At 38.6% G+C, this 18,697-nt stretch overlaps 1 protein-coding gene across 1 annotated transcript in view; it reads left to right on the plus strand.

Annotated features, from left to right (window-relative positions):
• Window positions 1-18,697, plus strand: part of VGLL4 (vestigial like family member 4) — a 75,374-nt gene that overhangs the window by 12,870 nt on the left and 43,807 nt on the right. The window lies entirely within an intron of this gene.

Here is an 18,697-nt window from a genome sequence, read left to right on the forward strand (position 1 = left end):
CATCACATCCTCGTCCGAAAGCTGGAGAAGCAACAGGAGGAGGAGCCTTTCAACTTCCTGACCCGATCTTTGCTGGATTAGGAGCAGATAACCCTTTCCTGACCGCTGTCTTCCCAGTCCCCAGAAGGGGCGTTCAGGTAAGTCAACGCCCATTTTACCCATATAATTTAATATAGGGATATATAGGGATAGTTTAATAATATTAAATATATTGTTGGAGGATGTATAAACTGTTCCAAGTAAGGCTGTCTTTTGCAACATGTTTTGTCAATGCGGATGATGTTCAAGTGGTGTTCCAGATATTTTGGAATTGCACCCAAGAAACACTATTTGTTTTCTTAAGCCATAGTTGTTCTATTATTGCTTTACAAGTCTTTATATTTTGTGACTTTCTCCGGTTTTCTCCCCCCCCCCCCCGCGCCCCATTCTGCTGTCTCTAGGTATCCATTATCCAGACTTTTTTTCTTTTGTTATTGACCATTGTTAAGACTGGGGAGTTGTGTGTTTGTCTGTTTGATTTCTAAAATCCCAGAGCATCTTAGTTTCTTACTTTTCTATTCCTTTGTCTGTTTTATGGTTGCTTGTAGGCAAAGAGTGTTTCTTGTTGTTATTATTATGGTTTGTTACAGAGTCAGCTAGATGTTCAGACTGGATTTGGAATTTTTGTCTATCTATCAAATCCTTTCCAAGGATCTGGGATAGGCAGATCTGGATGTTTGATGGTAGTTACAGATATTGCTTGCAGGATGGAAGCTGTTCTGAGTAAAGCTACCTTTGCAATTGACTGATGGTGAATTTGTCAATGCCAATAGTATTCAAGTGGCGCTCCCATTGTTTTGGATGATGATGGTGATAATTAGAAGCAGCAGCAGCATAACAATGTGAAAGCACAGCTGCCAGTTTTTAGTTGGTAGTGACCTAGGATGTCATTATGTATCAGCATAGTATATGTCAGTCCTGGAGACAATGGTGGGATTCAGCCAGTTCACACCACTTCGGGAGAACCGGTTGTTAACTTTCTGAGCAATTTGGCAAACTGGTTCTTGGAAGAAATCATTAGGGCAGAGAACCAGTTGTTAAATTACTTGAATCCCACCACTGCCTGGAGACCAGCTTTTTCTTCTAGCCTCAGAATCTTCTTTCGTTGGGGGTGTTACTTGGAACCCTAACATTATATGTGTGGATCCAAGCAGTGTAGCCTTTTATAATTAACAGATGGAAATTTTGTTAATGTGTAGGTTTTCTAAGTGCTGTTCAAATTCTTTTGATATGGCACCCAGTGTGCTGGTAATGGAAGTTCTCCATTGTAGTGGGAATAGCATCCAGGAATGGGATTATCCTTGTCTGTCAGCCAATTGGATTGAGTCTGTCAAAGCTACAAGGACACACCCTCTACTAATGGTTCCAGCTTTTGACTCAGTCTTAGTCAAGGACAGATGTGGTTCTTTTAGCTGACCTATTCTTGGATCACTTTCGTATTACAATTGAATTAACATCTTGAATCCACATCGGACTGTCAGCCGGCTCCCAGCCTTAGCTGGTGGAGCCATGCCTTTTCAGTGTGAAGGGCTTTAGCCCGACCCTGAAGGATGAAGGCTGTGTAGCGGCAAGCCAGATGAAAGAACATTCCTGGCTGGGCAGCGAGCAGCAGCATTGCTCAATGCTGCTGACCCTTGGGCTACGCTGGACATTGGTGATTGGCGCTCCTCTCTCTCCGGCTCACAGTGTATTATTCACAATTAGCCAAGAGAACGCCAGCTAGCTAGACCAGATTGTCAGAACATGAGTCCAGAGTCGGATGACTGTCTGATAGCCCTGCTCAGAAGGCACCTAAGTCCCTGCCCAGGTCCCGGACAAACTCCTGAGCAAGCGCCAGGCTTTAGCCATGCTCAATAGGAGCAGGGCCTGATTCGGGCGAGCTGCTTGGCCAGGAAATGGCCCAGGACATTGCGGCTGCCGCCATTAGCACAGAGACTGCTCTTAGCCCCAAGGATCTGGCTCTCTTGCCTCCTGACAGTGGTGAGGAAATTTGGCGGGACCCTCTGGACAGAGGCCCACAGGCAAGGGAGCTGTGGCTAAGCTATCCCGGCACCGCAAAGCCTCTAAAAAGGCCTCTAAGGCGTCAGAGATAGACGCGGCTTGGCAGCAGAAGGCTATCGATCAGGAGATCGAAAAAGCCTTAAAGAGAGAGAACCATCAGAGGGAGTCACCTCAGACGGTCCTGGATCAGGCAGCAAGTTCGCGCCTTTTCTGTTGGAGCTGCTGGAGGACTTTGACAGCCGCCCAGCCTTGCAATGGTCACCAGATGATGCTAGCAAGCAGCCCTTGACTAATCTGCCTGGCAACAGACAGCCTTTGCTGATCTTAGCTCCACAGGCTTCTCACATAAGTTCTGTCTGGCAACAGCCTATCAGGCAGAAGGCTACTGGCATAGAGGCCACTTTCACTCCAACGGCCGCAGGACTCCGTCCAGATCAAGTGCCTCCCAGCATGGGAGAGCTAATCTCTCAGGCTATCAAGCAGGGATAGCCTGCAGCTGGCTTACAGAGTCACAGAGCTGCTCGCCTTCACTCTGATTATCCCTTGTCTCATGCATTCCTTCCAGTGACTCATATCTCAGGGGAGTTTTGTGCATCACATGGGCCCTAATCCCCGAGCCCTTCACACCGTTCTTCGGTGTCTGAAAAGGAGACAGGAAGGGATCTGGACTTGTCAGAGGATGAGGGATTACAGCCCGATCAACCTGCATTTGCAGGACTGTTAGGCCAGGCTTGTTTAAATCTGCTTTTCAAAGCAAACAATTCCACCAACATGGCGTCCACTCCACCATCTTTGGCTCCTGTAGCAGCATCCTGTGATTCTGCAGGCTCCTTGCTTTCTGTGCTGACCAATGAGGCGGAAGTGATGCCATCTCCCCGCCTATTTTTGGACGCTGTACAACGACAGTGGATCGCGCCAGTGACAGGGCCTAACCCAGGTTCACTGGACAAAAGGTTCTATAGCATGGGGCCTGTGTTCTCAAAGGCGCTTATGGTGCCTACGGTGGACACCCTAGTGGCCACATTAACTGTGCAGGCTGTGATATTAGAGGCCCTGGAGGAAGCCCTCCAACCTGAGGACAGGAGGGCAGAGCAATCTTTGAGGAAGACACATCAGGCACCCGCCTGGCCATCAAGGCTTCCACGGCAGCCTCATTCTTTAATAGAGCCTATCTCCTCTGGCTAAAGCAGTTACAGGATCAGATCCCGATGGGAGATACCAGAGCCCATCAGGATTTGAACAAATTACAGGTGGCTCTGGATTTCTCCACAGATGCAACGCTAAATGCCGCGAGGTTTGTGTAAAAGGCCATTGCCTCAAATGTGACTTCCAGGTAACTCCTGTGGCTCCGCCAGTGCAGGCAGATGCCAAACACAAGTGGAGACTGGCCTCTGCCCCATTTTCAGGAGAGCGGCTCTTTGGCGATTCCCTTGATCCAATCCTGGTGGAGGGACAGAATAAATGTAAGATTCTTCCATCTCTCTCCCGGTGGGCGGAGTCCTGCCCCGCCCTTACTTCCGACGCCAAACAGTTAGAGGATCGGACACCGGGTTTGGCCTGCCGCACCCATTTTTTCAACAATAGGAACAACCCCAGGATAGGGCAGGGGGCTATAGGCAGTTTCCTCCCAAACAGCCCTTTCGAGGGGAGGAGGCCGTTCTTTCAAGCACCAGAAGTAGCTGCACCACCAAACCTCTCATTGGTGCACTTCCTGGCCTATTTTGCCAGGGTTTGGGAGGGTACCACCCATGGGTCTTGGGTCATGGGTCTTGGAGACGGTCCGGTTGGCCTCTCCTTAGAGTTCTTCTCCACAGCCCCGAGGTTTTTCATTCGCTGCCCTGTTTCAGGGCTCAAGGTGAAGCAGGACCTCATGCAAACTGCTATTCAGCATTTGCTGGATATCCAAGCGATTCAGCCGGTTCCTGAGGACCAGCAGGGGTTGGGATTTTATTCCATCCTCTGTAATTCCAAAGCCCTTGGGGGTGCAGAGCAAAACAATTGTGGGGGAGACTACAGACCTAAAACGATTGAACCGCCTTATCATCTACAAGAGGTTCAAAATGCAGTCTCTTCAGTCCATTTTGGACGGCGTTAGGGAGGGCGACTTTCTCACTTCTATTGATCTTACCAAAGCTTATCTTCATGTCCCCATTTTACCGGGACATAGGCAGTGCCTTAGGTTTTATTATGCAGGCCAGCATTATCAATATAAGGCATTGCCATTCAGCCTATCATCAGTGCCCAGGGCATTTATGAAAGTATTGGCAGCCTTAGCGGCACGCCTCTGGGCTCTTACTGTGCACATCCAGTGCTATCTGGACGATATCTTGATCCAGTCCACCTTTGTCCCCCAGGCATGTGAGGATCTCAAGACGTATCATACAGGTGCTTCAGGATCACGGGTTTCAATAAACTCCACCAAAAGCCATTTCACACCAACAGGTTGCTGCATTTAGGAGTGGAAATAGATACCTTGGCGTGCAACGTACACCTCTCCCAGGAGCGCCAGGCGAGTATTAATTGGCAGGTAGAGTCAGCAGGGACCATACGGTTCCCCTGGCCACCCTCTCGCAGCTCCTGGGCAAGATGATATCCTGCATTTCTATCGTGCCCTGGGCACGCCTTCACGCTAGATCACTCCAGTGAGTTTTCCAATTTAGGAAAACCAAAGAAAAGAGCCAGTACTATTTCCCATAATTCGAGATTTGAGCATGAGATTAAACCGGTTTCTATGCTATCAATTTCTTGCCATGTCAAAAATCAGGCTTGCCTTTTCTTATTCCAGCACCAGTGCCTTGACACTGTTCTAATGTAGGTACCGCAGCAAATTCCCCATAATCACTTGGCAGCCACAAATAAAAAGGCAAAAAATGGAACAGTCTCAGACACATTACTCTCTTCTTCTGCATGTATGACAAAATAAAATCATAATTATGGAAAAGGATATTGTAGTTCTTATGTCACACATGAGAGAATGAGGCAAATATTGTTGTTTTTATTTCAGGCAGCATGTTTTGTCTGACATAAATTAAATATGACTCATGTGCAGCTGACTCAGTGGCCAAAACTGGGGCATCTTCCATCACTTTGCATTGCTGTGGCCATTTTCCATGAAGTTGGATTATAAAATTGATAACCTAAGGCTGTAACAAACTTCCATTGTTCCCTTTCTGTTACCATCCATTAAATCAGCTTTCTCTGGCAGTATTTGGGACTGAACAAAAATCAGTCCAAGGAACACGAACTGCTATTCATAAGATCCATTAAGAAAAAGATTTAAAGTGACACTCTTGATTTCTGTTCTATATTATGTTTAGGAGCTGGGGCTATTTCAGAGAGTAAATTGGTACTTCTTAATCCCCCAAAAGGTGTTTACATGAAAGATTTTGTGGCTAGGTGTCAATATCTCAATTTTTCTTTAAGACCACACAGTGAGTCCACAAGTCCTATTTAATTTCACAGTTTGGGGATCTAATATTACTCATATATGAGCTGGTGAACTTGTAAGCTGAAATAAATATACGCTGCAATCTATGTTTAAATCAATTCTGTTCATGCGATTTCACTTTCTTCTTCTCTGCTCCTAATCGGCAGAAGTAGAACAAATGAATGTTCAATAACATATTTTGGTGACCCAGGCATTAAAATTAACACCTGAAAATAGAATATGCTTTAAGTAACTTTCCCAAGGTCCTGCTTATGTAGTTACCTCAAGAAAGCTTCAGAAATTGGCTATTTAGTATATCATCAGATGATATCCATGAAAAGCCGAGACTTAGTTTTATCTATCATAAAGTTTTGGTGAAAGCAATCCATGAAACGAATCCCAAGGAAATGGTCCCTAGTACAGGTAGTTGTCATGACCCCTTCGGAGTCTGAATCTGCAGTGGGAAGATGAGCTGGGACAAGAACTGACAGAGATGGAGAGGCTGGCTTTGTTGGCCTTGGAGGAAACTGGGGAAGGGCAGTCAGTCCAGGCAAGGCTTTTCTGAATTAGTAAGGCCTGCAGAGAGGGCGAGCTCAGGAGAAGAGCAAGTACCCTCCTGATCCGAAAGCAAGGAGGGAAGAGAGACGGCAAGATCAACACTGATTGAGCTGGCTACGAGGGAGGAGAGTGCCCCGCCTCCTTTTACAAGGCACACCTGGGGACTGAGATGTAAGGAGGTGCCGGTGGGAGGGGCATTTGTCGGGAACAAGCATTGAATCTATGGAGCCTTATGTGTACTTGCCAAAGCCTGGAGATTGCTGAACTCTGTCTTGTGGGGCTTGCCTGCTTCGCTGAACTTCTTGCTCTGGTTACTGTTTAGCTAACCTGACTTATTGGACTGCTGGCCCTGGTTGCTGCTTGGTTAACTTGGCTTACTGGACTACTTGCAGCCAGAGGCTTCTGAAAGTGCATGTGACAGCTTTGCTCCAGGACTTGTAGTGAATGTGGGAACGTTTGGGGGCACAGTTGGAGCAATAAAGGGGAGTTAGACCTGTTCTCTGGTTGCGTTGCTTTCATGCCAACAGTAGTGCTTGACTTATGACCACAATTGAGTCCAGAATTTATATTGCTAAGTGAGAAATTTGTTAAATGAGTTTTGCCCCATTTTACGACTTTTCTTGCTACATTTGTTAATGAATCACTGCAGTTGTTAAATTAGTAACCCGGTTGTTAAGTGAATCTGATTTCTCCATTGACTTTGCTTGTCAGAAGATTGCAGAAGTGGATTACATGACCCTAAGACACTGCAACAGTCATAAATGTGAGTCAGTTGTCAAGCATCCAAATGTAAATCACGTGACCATGGGGATGCTGCATCAGTCATAAGTGTAAAAAATAGTCATAAGTCGCTTTTTTCAGTGCCGTTGTAAGTTCAAACAGTCATTAAATGAACTGTTGTAAGTCGAGGACTACCTATAGTCTGCTTGTCTCATTGTGTAGTAGCACTTACTTTTTATTTCGATATTACTCACAGAATTTTACTTTTTGATACATGCTATATTATAGGTAGCTTGTGCTTTAGGAAAACAAATGGTAAATTCTTTTATATCCTTTTATATCCTGAACATTAACTTTTACATATTTTTTTACAATCTTTCTTATTTTTTTATGGTGTTTGTTTGGATTTGCTAGTGTAATAATTTCCAAATTGAGAACAAAGTGATTGGCTATAATTAATTTCCAGCTTTTCCTATCAAATTTAGAAACTGTAGAAAATGTAAATGCTCCACAAAACAGAACAAAACAAGATGACTTGATAAGTACTGAGTCTCAATATAGGAATTTTGGTTATTTGAGTAGCCACTAATAGCTTTCTCACTTTCAGAAAAAAATCTTTGTAGCTTTTGTAGATCCAAGTTAACTTTTATCCTTTAGATTTGCATGTGGCTGTAAACCAAACCTACTGGTTTAATGCATGTAAGATAGTATCCACCATATACTTTTTAAATAAAGAAATTATATCCGTTCATATATCAGTTTGCTTTTACAGAACAATTGAGAGAATTGCCTTTTATTCAGTAGAAAAGTGATAAATTCACCCTTCCTTTCAACAGGCCTATTTTTAAAAAGCCACTGCAAAGAAAAAGCCTGACATGGAAGTAATTGATGCTAGATCTAGATTTTAACATTTTTGTTTAATGTGAATTTCTTACAACTTTGTTATTGTTGGTTTCATGATTCCTTTCTTGTAGAAACATTATAATGGCATAGAAGAAATGTTCTTTTCAACATGCAAGAGTTTGTGGCTGGTTTTAACTTTTAGCTATTTTTTACTCTTACTTAATATTAGTTTGAATATTATTTTATTGACTTTTCATACATTAAACAGCATGCCAATCACATACCAGTAGAAGTTAACAATATATTAAAGCTGATCTGAGAGATACAAATCTGTATTTGTTCTTAATAGTTTGTAACTGAACTAATTCTAACATCTGCTGTCTTTCTTTTCTTCTGCTGCAGTAAAATAATGTAAAGTGCTTTGAAGTTGACCTTCAAAGAGATGTGTTTAAATGACTGTGATTTAGAAGAAATTGTCTAGAAAATGATGGATAGTCTTATTTTCTAGCGTTTGTTTTTTTAAATAAAATATTGATAAAAATGATGGTGATGGAAAAAAGTAATCTAATGCACAATATGTGTTTCCTTCAAAAACAGCAATTTGCATTGTTTATTATCTATAAAAAGAACACATTTAGTTTTCAAGGATACAAAGTGTTTAAATAAGTACTATGCTCGATGTGGCAGCTAGTGTGATTAAAATAACTTTTGAATTAATATATTTGAATTTGATTCCAAACTAAAAATGCTTACAGAATTTATTCTAGAACTGATTCCTAAGGCAATATAACATAAAAAGCAATTAAAATCTAATAATATTAACAAATAATGTTAACAATAAACAGGTAACTTAAAATATGTAACATTTAACATACTTTGGTTAAAAGAATGTTGTATGATAGATAATATAAAACGCTTTTGGAAATAAAAATTACTTAAATATAACAACACAAAATGAATATAAGATGGAGGGAGATTTAATGAGACAATGAAATGACATTTGCCTGGCAATAGAAAAATAACAAGATTTATTGTCAGGCCAGTCTTTGTAGGGCTTCCAAAACTGGACTGTGTGTTTATGTGCTTCTACTAAAAAGTATGCTACTCAAATAGCCATCTGCGATAAATCAGTATTCAAGGCCTTTGGTGACTATCTTGGGGCTTAAATTGGTTAGAATATTTAGGCCCAATTCTTGAAATGCTCCATAAGTTGTTACCTATTCTTTTTGTTAGGACTTGAAATATGTTGAGGCCTGAAAGTGATTTTTTTCACTGGCATTCTGACCTTATCTGCCATAATGTCTGTATTAACATGAACTTTATAAATTAACTTCAATAACAAGATAATAAGCACTAATATATATCATGCTATAGAAATCTAAGCAGGGGATCACTGGGGCATGGTTCACTGAATTTTAGCTCTTTTAGCCAAATAGAGTTTAAATGATACTTGTGTTCCCAGGTTATAAACATAATCCCTTAATAGAAGTAGAGTTTGTTCCAGAACAGGTTAAACTCCATGCACAAAGATTAATCAACTGTTCACTAAAGGTGCTTCCAACTGTTTTGCAATTGGCTTCACTTTATTCCGGAAGCCAATTTTATCCATTCCTATGGCCAGACTCTGATGAAGTACTTTTACTGCCTTTATTATTTTTATAAAAAACTCAAGATGACAAACATAACTAATAATCCTTCCTCCTCCTATTTTACCCACAACAGCAAACCTGGCTGGAGAGTAACTGTCCCAAAGTCACACAGCCAGCTTTCATGCCTAAAGCAGGACTAGAACTCACAGTCTCCCAATTTCTAGTCTGATGCCTTAGCCACTAGACTAGACCAAACAGGTTGTATTTCTGTTATTTTATGTGGATGCTAAATATGGGAGATAAAATGCAGACCGTGGGCCAGAAGCATACATCACATGGTATAATGCATAAAACTTCAGTTATACGCATTTACAGAACAACCAAATATGAATGGAATTCCCACAAAGCTTTAGTGCTCGTAGCCATCTCAGACAGCGTCTTAAGAAAAAAAATAATGTGGTTGATAATATCAAAAGGCACTGAGAGTTCAAGGAATAAAAACAAGATTTTATTCTTCCTGGCTTTTTCTCACTACAATAGCTATTTTAGTGTCAAAAAATAGGTCCTAAGTACCAGCTGAAGTAGATTTGAAAAGTTCACCCACAAAATTCATTCTTGTGGCCTTAGATTTTAAATCCACTTAAACAGCTAGTCCTGGAAGAGATATTTATTGAAACATTTGCTACTGGGCTAAAAAGAAAGAATATTGTAGCATATTTATCTGTGGTTATACAAGGGTAAAGCCAAAGTTAATTTCATCAATATTACATTTCTTTGTTAAAACTGGAATCCAAGGTGGCTGGATTTACAGAAATATACTAAGTCACCAAGCAGTGGCCTTGATGCTGCTAAAATACAGGTTCTAACTTGCTGTTAATTTTGCAATTCTACTCTTGCATAAATTTTCTTTGAAGTAGAAAAAGCAATTATTAAGCTTTGATTACTTTCACTTAATGACAGACAGATCTTTGATCAGTTTAGCTTTTCTGTGTCTTTTGTTCAAACACTTTCTTGGAACTACAGAGAAAACCCAAGGAGGATTCAGGGCTGCTTAAATTCTGGGAAAGCTAAGGTAGTTTGGATTCTATTGCTATATAATGCATACTTCAATGAATAAGCAGACTTGCTCGTCTGTGATACTTTACTTTCTAAAACTATAGGCTTAGAGTATTTATATTGAGATCAGAGTCAAAGACCAAACAGAGAAATCTCATAATCTGTATTTGTAACTGCACCAATCTAAGATGTGATCTAAAATAATTTACCGTAACTATACAAGCAAACCAGGTAAAATAAATTTCCATAGAATAGCCATCATTAGATTTTTAATAGTCTCTTTAATTTATCATGGACATCAAGTAAAATTGGAAGATACAGGCCTGCCTCATGGAACAGTTGAATAATGATTTTGATACGCATTTTCATTTAGGCCAGTAGATACATGTATTTTACTAGTTATTCACTGATGGAAATTTGTATTCATTGTCTGCCCCTTGTAAAAAAAAACAGACACTGTTTGTGTATAGAATCTAACATTTATAAGTGCATCAGGAATTTCCACTGAGTCACAGCATGTTGCAGTAAAATCAAAATATATTTTGAAATAAATTTACTATACAATTTTTTTTCAAAAATAACTATCTTAAAAAATTCTAGTCTAGTCGTTAAAGCTTCAGGCTAGAAAGCAAGTCCTGCCTTAGCCATGAAAGACAGCTGGGTGACTTTGGACCAGTCACTCACTCTCAGCCCAACCCATCTCATAAGGTTATCGTTGTAGAGAAAGTAGGAGGAGAAAGGAGTATTAGGTATGTTTATCACCTTAAGTTATATATGAAAAATAATAAAGGCAAAATATTAAATAAATAAGTAAATTTGCTTTGAAAACCATTTCAAAATCCAAATGCAATAGTTTTATTAGGACAATATAAGTTTTATATACCATGTTTCCCCGAAAATAAGACCCTGTCTTATATTTTTTGAACTCTGAAATAAGCGCTTCGCCTTATTGCCATGCGCTCAAAAGCCCGATTGGGCTTATTATCAGGGGATGTCTTATTTAGGGGGGAAACAGGGTAATAGTTGCAAGGTTCTAAGTTTTGGAGCACTATAAAGGATGTGGATTATTGTTTTATCTTTATAAACAAATAAGGATGAAGTACTTCCACTGTAATGAACACATTTCAAAATTGCTTTCATGGCTTAAAAGCCCTTACTTAGTTTCTAAGCATTGATAGATAACACAGTAATTGTTCTGAAATTTATGTAATTGTTGAAATTTCAACTAATTCTTATAGAAACTCATGACAAAGAAATATGTAAAACTGAATATTCTTTGAAACATAAACCTTAAAAAGGAAGGAGTAGCAAATATTTGGAAAACAATTTTATGTTTCTCAAATATAAACATTCACAATGTTAACTCCTTTCAAGTAAAGCAGTGTTATTCAAAGTGCAGAAAAGGAGTAAGAAATTACCAAAGAAATGCAAGGTATATGATAGGAAAAAGAAATATGGATAAATCTAGTTTAAATCGATACAGTTGACCCTACCATAGTATTCTATTGTTGCAAACTAGTTTTTGCTTTAGACATGTCCATACATATGGCAAAAGCAAGAATAGTTGGCAAAACATTGCCTTTTGTTCTTTAAATCTCTCTCCTCTTTTTAAGGATATCCCTAATTTCATTCAGTCGCAACTTTTGCAATCTTCTCTTTCCTCCAACCTATTTAAATTTTTGGTATCTAAAGACAATCATTTAAAGTAAATGAAAGACATTAGTTTTCCTGTGGTTTCAAATTGGATGCCATAAAGCAAAAGAAATGTAGTTTGTTGTATATTGATCTACAGTGCTATGTTTGCATCTGAAATTACTTGAAATTGGACATAGAAAGGGTTGCAGCTGAAGCAATTGGCTTTGTTTCTATTGCATGTGTCAAATAGAATGCCATGGCCATCTCAATGAACACTGAATTAAGTAAGAAAATAAAGTTCACTAACATTGTGCAAACACTTGGATTTAAATATTTATCTAGGGCTGTACATAGCGTTTGAAAGGCTATCTAAGCACTTGTTATGTATGCACAGACACTTTATTGGCTATCCCAGTGGAACAATTCTCTCTCTATACACAGACAGACAACTGGGATAGCCTTATAGACCCTACCAAAGACCATGCATGCTCTAATGAGTAAACACTTTCCAGTGCTTTGCTCAGTCCTAATATTTTATGTCGTGGCAAAAAATGGACGACTACAATAAATACTGAATTTCTATATTTTACACTACCAAGTTTTGAAGTTGGTAGCTAAGCTCTTCATAAACGTTTGAGCTGCATCCATCAGCAAGTGATAATGTTTAGCTTCAACTCCTGATTTTGTCATATTAAACTATCATTATTATTAAATTGTACTCATCTAAAACTAGCGTAGCCTGTTCCTAACACTTTAATAATTACCACTTCACTTAAACATGGGAGTATATTCCTGTAACAGTGTTGAGGGTAAAACTTCCCTCTGCATAATAGGCAACAGACCGGACAGCAAAGAGATACCTTGCTGGTTAAACACACAGATACTCACAGACTCTGAACGGTGAAAAAATAAACATTCTTTACTCTTAGTGAAAAAACAAACTTGGTTTTCTCAAAACAATGATAACACATCTTCGAATAATCACTCTCAACACAAAACATAGTTTGCTTACAGTTCTCTTCAGTCACACACAGTCCCTCTTCAGGAGATCAATCATCAAATAGCAGGAGCAGGAGCTCCCGGGCTTCCTGTCTACTTTTATGGCTGCCTGATAATAGCACAGCCAATCATTCTTCTTATATCATTTAAAGTCATAAACATAGTTTTTCTATATATTACCTACCCAACCGTAGGATAAATATCCAACAAACAGTAATTTTCAGATGGGGCTTGCAGCAAAATTTGGCAACATAATGTCTGTGTCTCCATTTTGAGTTTATTCTGCTCACACAGTAAGTAGCCAAGTGAGAAAAGTAGGATGGGCATATTGTTGGAATATTATGAACAGTTTTGCCCACTATAAATAGTATGATAATACTTCAGGATTCAGTTTCAGTAAATCTGAACAATTGAAAATTAAGGTGGATAAATACTAGTAGCACATTTCAAAGTAGATATTTAACAAATAGAATTTGTTAACACAAGATGTACTGTAATGTTAGTCTCAAAATGGAATGGCTTTATAGAAGTATAAGGTTATAAATTATTACTAACACATCAATTAGGATTTAGTTCTAATGTATACAGGTAATGTTTTAACAATCACAATTTGGGCCAACAACTTGGTGGCTACCAAGTGGAAAATCATGTGATTATGACTGTGCTTATGATTTAATTCAGCTTTCCTGTTTTCCCACTCCCGCGTCCTTCAGAATGCTTATCCCAGTGCTGGAATAATTAGCAAGAAGGAAATTAATGTTTCCATGTTTATTGGAGAGGAAGAGATTACAAGAGAGTAAGCATCAGGGTGGATTTGATTTAAATCACGTCGATTGAAATCATGATTTAAATCACTAGTAAAAAGGCTTGATTTAAATCAACTCGACCCGTTGTTGACTCACCGATAGTCCCATTCACTTTAATGGTATGGTGGCGGGCAGCAGGTGAGTGGATGCCCGCTAACAGGTGCTGTCACGATGGATTCGAAATGACAGGTGCTCTTTAATATTATATTTATAAACTGCTTAGAAGGTTTCACTTTCATTTTTACTGCTCGCCCTTCCTCCTCACACTTAGAGCCTGGTGGTACAGATGCATTTCTCTTCAAACGATCATATAGTTTGTAGTGTACATAGATCTGCAAAACAATGGGATAAAGGAATATTCCTGAACTTTGTTTTATGATTTATCCCATCGTTACTGTGAAATTTTGTGAATGCATAATGCACTGCATGTTATCTCAGCTTGCAGAGCTTGGATTCATTGAATTTACCAAAAATGTAAATATTTCAGAATATACAGCCTCATGCTACATAACTAAGTTTCATTTCATGCTGAATAAACTAAATGATTAATGTATCTTAAATAGAAAAGTATCTTTAGATTTTTATTTCAAAAGCATTTTATTAAAATAAATTTGATAAAAATCAAAAAAATCCAATTTAAATTTTAAAAATCTGATTTTTTTTTTAAAAAATAATCATCGATTTTTATCCACCTTGGTAAGCATTAGTACATGTGTAGATGGGCACAACTGCATGTACTGTACATTTGGTGGAAGGCCTTCCCATAGGCATTTGAAATAAAACAGAATCAGATATCTTATTGATTCACTAGTCTTAACCATTTAAATAAGGAGAATTAGTGTTGTGATGTTCTCACTATCACAAAACCTCATTATGTTATTTAAGCAGGGAATATTAGAGTTTTGGAGAGTATTTTTCTCTGATCTCCCAACAAACATTAAAATGTGGAATTGGAGAAATACAATATATATCTGTTAATGAAGATTCTCAATCATCCAGGTAGGATTGTCTGAAAGTTCAGCCATGGCAACTTGACTTATTTTCTTGGTTGCTTGAGATGTTTCACTGCTTAGGGGAATCTAAGTAGCAGAGAGTCATTGGAAAGTACAAACTCCTAAAATTCTTAGGGTTGTCCCCACACCAACCTCAGGGTTTATTCCCCAAAACGTGTGGCAATATGTCAGTGAAGATTCTCAGTCATCCAGGTAGAATTGTCTGAAAGTTTGAGTTGTTGCAACTCATAATAGATAACAATAGATGCACTATACATGTAGCAAATTGAGAAGCCCTTCCCTTATACTTTCAGATCTATCTCCTAAAGGATTTTTAAAACCTAACTATATAATTTCTGGTATGAGAGCTAATCAGGAAGCAGGAAAGTGCTTCAAATAAATGGAACTTATCTTTGAGGGTTCTCCTTGCCTGCCTGGGCATTTTCTTGTCTGAAGGATGAAAGGACAATATACAAATGAATAAATAACAATGCCCATAATACATTTAATTTTGTATTTTATCTGGGATAAGAGAGGGGATAATATGTGATAAACTTCCTTTCTTTGCTACACACAGAAATAAAAAGGAATGCTTTGTAAAATTCTTTGTTGTGAGTGAAAATGCATTCCTGGAAGAATTAAGCCAACTGCACCGGAAGACAATGGCCTCAGTAGTTCCTGGAAGTGTTCTGTACATGTGGATATACAATTGGACAATGTGGGAATGTCTTTGACATAGCCTGTAAAACCTCTGGAAAATGCAACTGGTTTAATGCTTCAAGGAGATACACTTCATTCCAGCCAACATGTTTTGTTGAAATAATTTTTATTTAGAATTTTTGTACAGAACAATGCAGTACTCTTGCTTCTGCATTGATAGCTGCTACATTATGTGAGTACACATATTTAACATTTTGTCCTTAATGAAGTTTGATTTTCTGGTAAGAACATAAAAAAATTGAGAGCATTATAAATGGAAGATAATAGCCTTCTACATCACTAGTAAAATTTCATGAGTTAGGCACAGTGGTTTTCAGAATAAAAACCTCATCTGAAAGCATTTTTTTAATTACATAAATCAATTACGACAACATTCAAAGGTTTTCCACCTGCCTTTTTAGAGTATGTTACTGTAAATTATGGCACAAGAAAGGAAAGTATTGATTGGGTTAAGGAAAAAAAATACAAATGTAGATGCACTTTCATGTGTGAAAGGGAAAAAGATCCCTCAAGCATTTACAGACCAGTAGTTACCGGTAAATATATTCATAGAATCCTGAGCAAAGAGAACTGTATTGTCAAATAGATGGAGAAATTTAACTCTGCTTCTTAGAAATGATTAAATCTAGACTGCAAAGCTTTGTGTTGTGTGCATTTGTAGCCATACGGTTGGAGTGATGTAATATTACAATAGACAAACAATATGTCACATTATCTCTTGTGTTTTGTTTGTATTTCATCATGTTGTCTAACATTCCAGATCTTTGTGAGGAAAGCTGATTAATAGGGTTATAAGCACAGGTATTTGAGAGATAGTCTGTGTCCCTGCCCAGTTGCTTGCTGAAACAAAGAGAAGTATTCTGAGGATAAATACTCTCTGTGCCATAAACCAGACAAGGTAAATTTGGAAACCTGGGGTATGGCTCTTTATTTTAAAGCATATATATCATCTAAGACTTTTTTTTTTGGCAACTTTAAGAGGTATGGATTGATTCCTAGAATTCCCTTAATTTTAAGATTCAGCTTCTTTATTGCCTCAGACAGTCTACTACAGATCATTTGGCTTCTTAGCCAATAACATGATGCAAAAATCTGTTTACAAAAGTGCACATATATTCATATCCCGAACTAATGTCACTTCAGGCCTCCAGTCACGCTCTCTCAGCCCAACCCACTTCATGGGTTTGTTGTTTGAGGAAAAGAGGAGGAGGAAGATGTGTTGGATAAGTTTGCCGCCTTGAGTTTGTAAAAATAATAAAGACAGGATACGAATAAATAAATAAATATCTTACATATTTATCTCTAACTATCCATCCATATCTTACTCTCTGGTCAGTGCCATCTAGTAAGCTTCCATTCATTGATATATATATATGCTATCATATATTTTTCTTATATCATTCAGCAGCAGGAGTACTGTTTTAAATATCTTAAGGATACTTTGTGAGATTTTGACAGTTTTTAAACTTTTTTTTTTAGGACTTGTAAATACCACTTGGCAGTGTTACAGACAACATCACATGTGTGAGTTGCAGCATAGTCAACTCTTAATATAAATGGTAGAATCTAAGAAAGCACATTACATTGTTTTCTAAATTATTTTGCCCTCTTTATAGTAACAGGTAGTTGCCTGCCAAGCATTTATTAACTTTTAGTGTTGGGATGGGATAAAACAGGAAAGTGGGAGAGAAATATCAAAGTTAATAATAACTTGTGTATGAACACGGCAGGATGTTCAGATGGGAAACTTGTTTGCCATGGAGTGCACCGTTTTTCTTTTAACATGTAGGTAGAAAGTGGAAAGTTACTGTTTAGTTTTGGTGCCAGAGTCTTGAATAGAAGCCATTACTTGTGGTATGTTTATAGGCCACAGTGTATTTGCTAGTTTATCTCTTGCTTGCTAAATTGGCAAATGTTTATTTTTACTGGTAAACATAGTGGAGATTAGTCCTGAGTGGTTTCTTTCACAACAAAATTGGGTTTGTTGAGCTTATTAAACAGGGCTCTTTTTATATGTGAGCTGTGCATTGAAATTGTGGAATTGCTTTTACTCGGGTGCGATGTGCTGTTGGTCCAGTTTGCTTCAATTATATTTGGGACATAATGAAAGAAGCAAAATGACACTATTTCATGTTTGAAATGAGGCTGCAGTATATGCAGGGGTGAAATGCTCCTGGTTTGGACCGGTAGCAAAAATCCCTGCACCCCCCCCCCACCACGCACAGCTGAGCCGCACGATCATCAGAGGCTTTTTTTTTTTTTTTTTACTTTTAAAAGCATTTTTTCTACAACCTCTTCCGACGAAAAAATGTTTTTAAATGTAAAAAAAAAAAGTTTCTGATGATCGCGCGGCTCAGCTGGGATCGTCAGAGGCTTTTCAAAGCATTTTTTTCTGCAACATCTTGGCCGAAGAGGTGGTAAAAAAAATGCTTTGAAAAATCTCTGACGATCCTAGCTGAGTTGCCTGATCGTCAGAGAGATATTTTTTAAAAAGCCTCTCTGAGGATCCCAGCTGAGTTGCCTGATCATCAGAGAGGCTTTTCAAAGCATTTTTCTCTGCAATCTCTTGGCTGAAGAGGTGGTAAAAAACATGCTTTGAAAAGTTTCTGATGATCCCAGCTGAGTTGCCTGATCGGCAGAGGCTTTTCAAAGCATTAGAAAAAATGTTTTGAAAAGTTAAAAAAAAAGTTGGCCATGCCCACCCAGTCACATTACCCCCCCCCACCAAGCCACGCCCACAGAACCGGTAGTAACAATTTTTACATTTCACCCCTGAGTATATAGACTGTCCTTTGCACCAGAATATGGTTTGTTTGGTTTTAGCTTATTAGGTTATATTAATTGAACTGGTTGTGATACTCATAAATGTTGTAAGCTTCCCAGAGTCACCTATGTGTGAATTGGGAAGGAAGGAACTAAGGAATGTAGGTTGAGAAAATCCGACCTACAGTTCAAAATCCCATTTGGTTAAGAATGTAAAAAATGTCCTTAAGCACGTCTATTACCTCTTGGCATAGCTTGCCAAGTGGGGATGTTATGATGCTGCTGTTTAGTCACTGAATCAGGGTGAGTAATCTAAAACTTGTGTCTCCCAAAGGCTTCTAGAACCTACCCTCTTAACACTTTGCCAAAATGTGCTGCTGAGAATCAGAAAACCGATTTTCTGCTATTTTAAACTAAAAATAGAATAAGGTAGTTACTACCATTCTAAGTTACAATGTGCTGAAGAAGTAACTGTATGACCAGTCCTTGCACTTACAACGGCTGCAGATTGACATTCAGGAGCTTTGCAAACAGTGGGCATTTATGATC

This window comes from Pituophis catenifer, unplaced genomic scaffold (assembly GCF_029215685.1).
Source record: "Pituophis catenifer annectens isolate HBS135680 unplaced genomic scaffold, rPitCat1.0.hap2 SCAF_2, whole genome shotgun sequence".
Lineage (NCBI taxonomy): Eukaryota > Metazoa > Chordata > Lepidosauria > Squamata > Colubridae > Pituophis > Pituophis catenifer.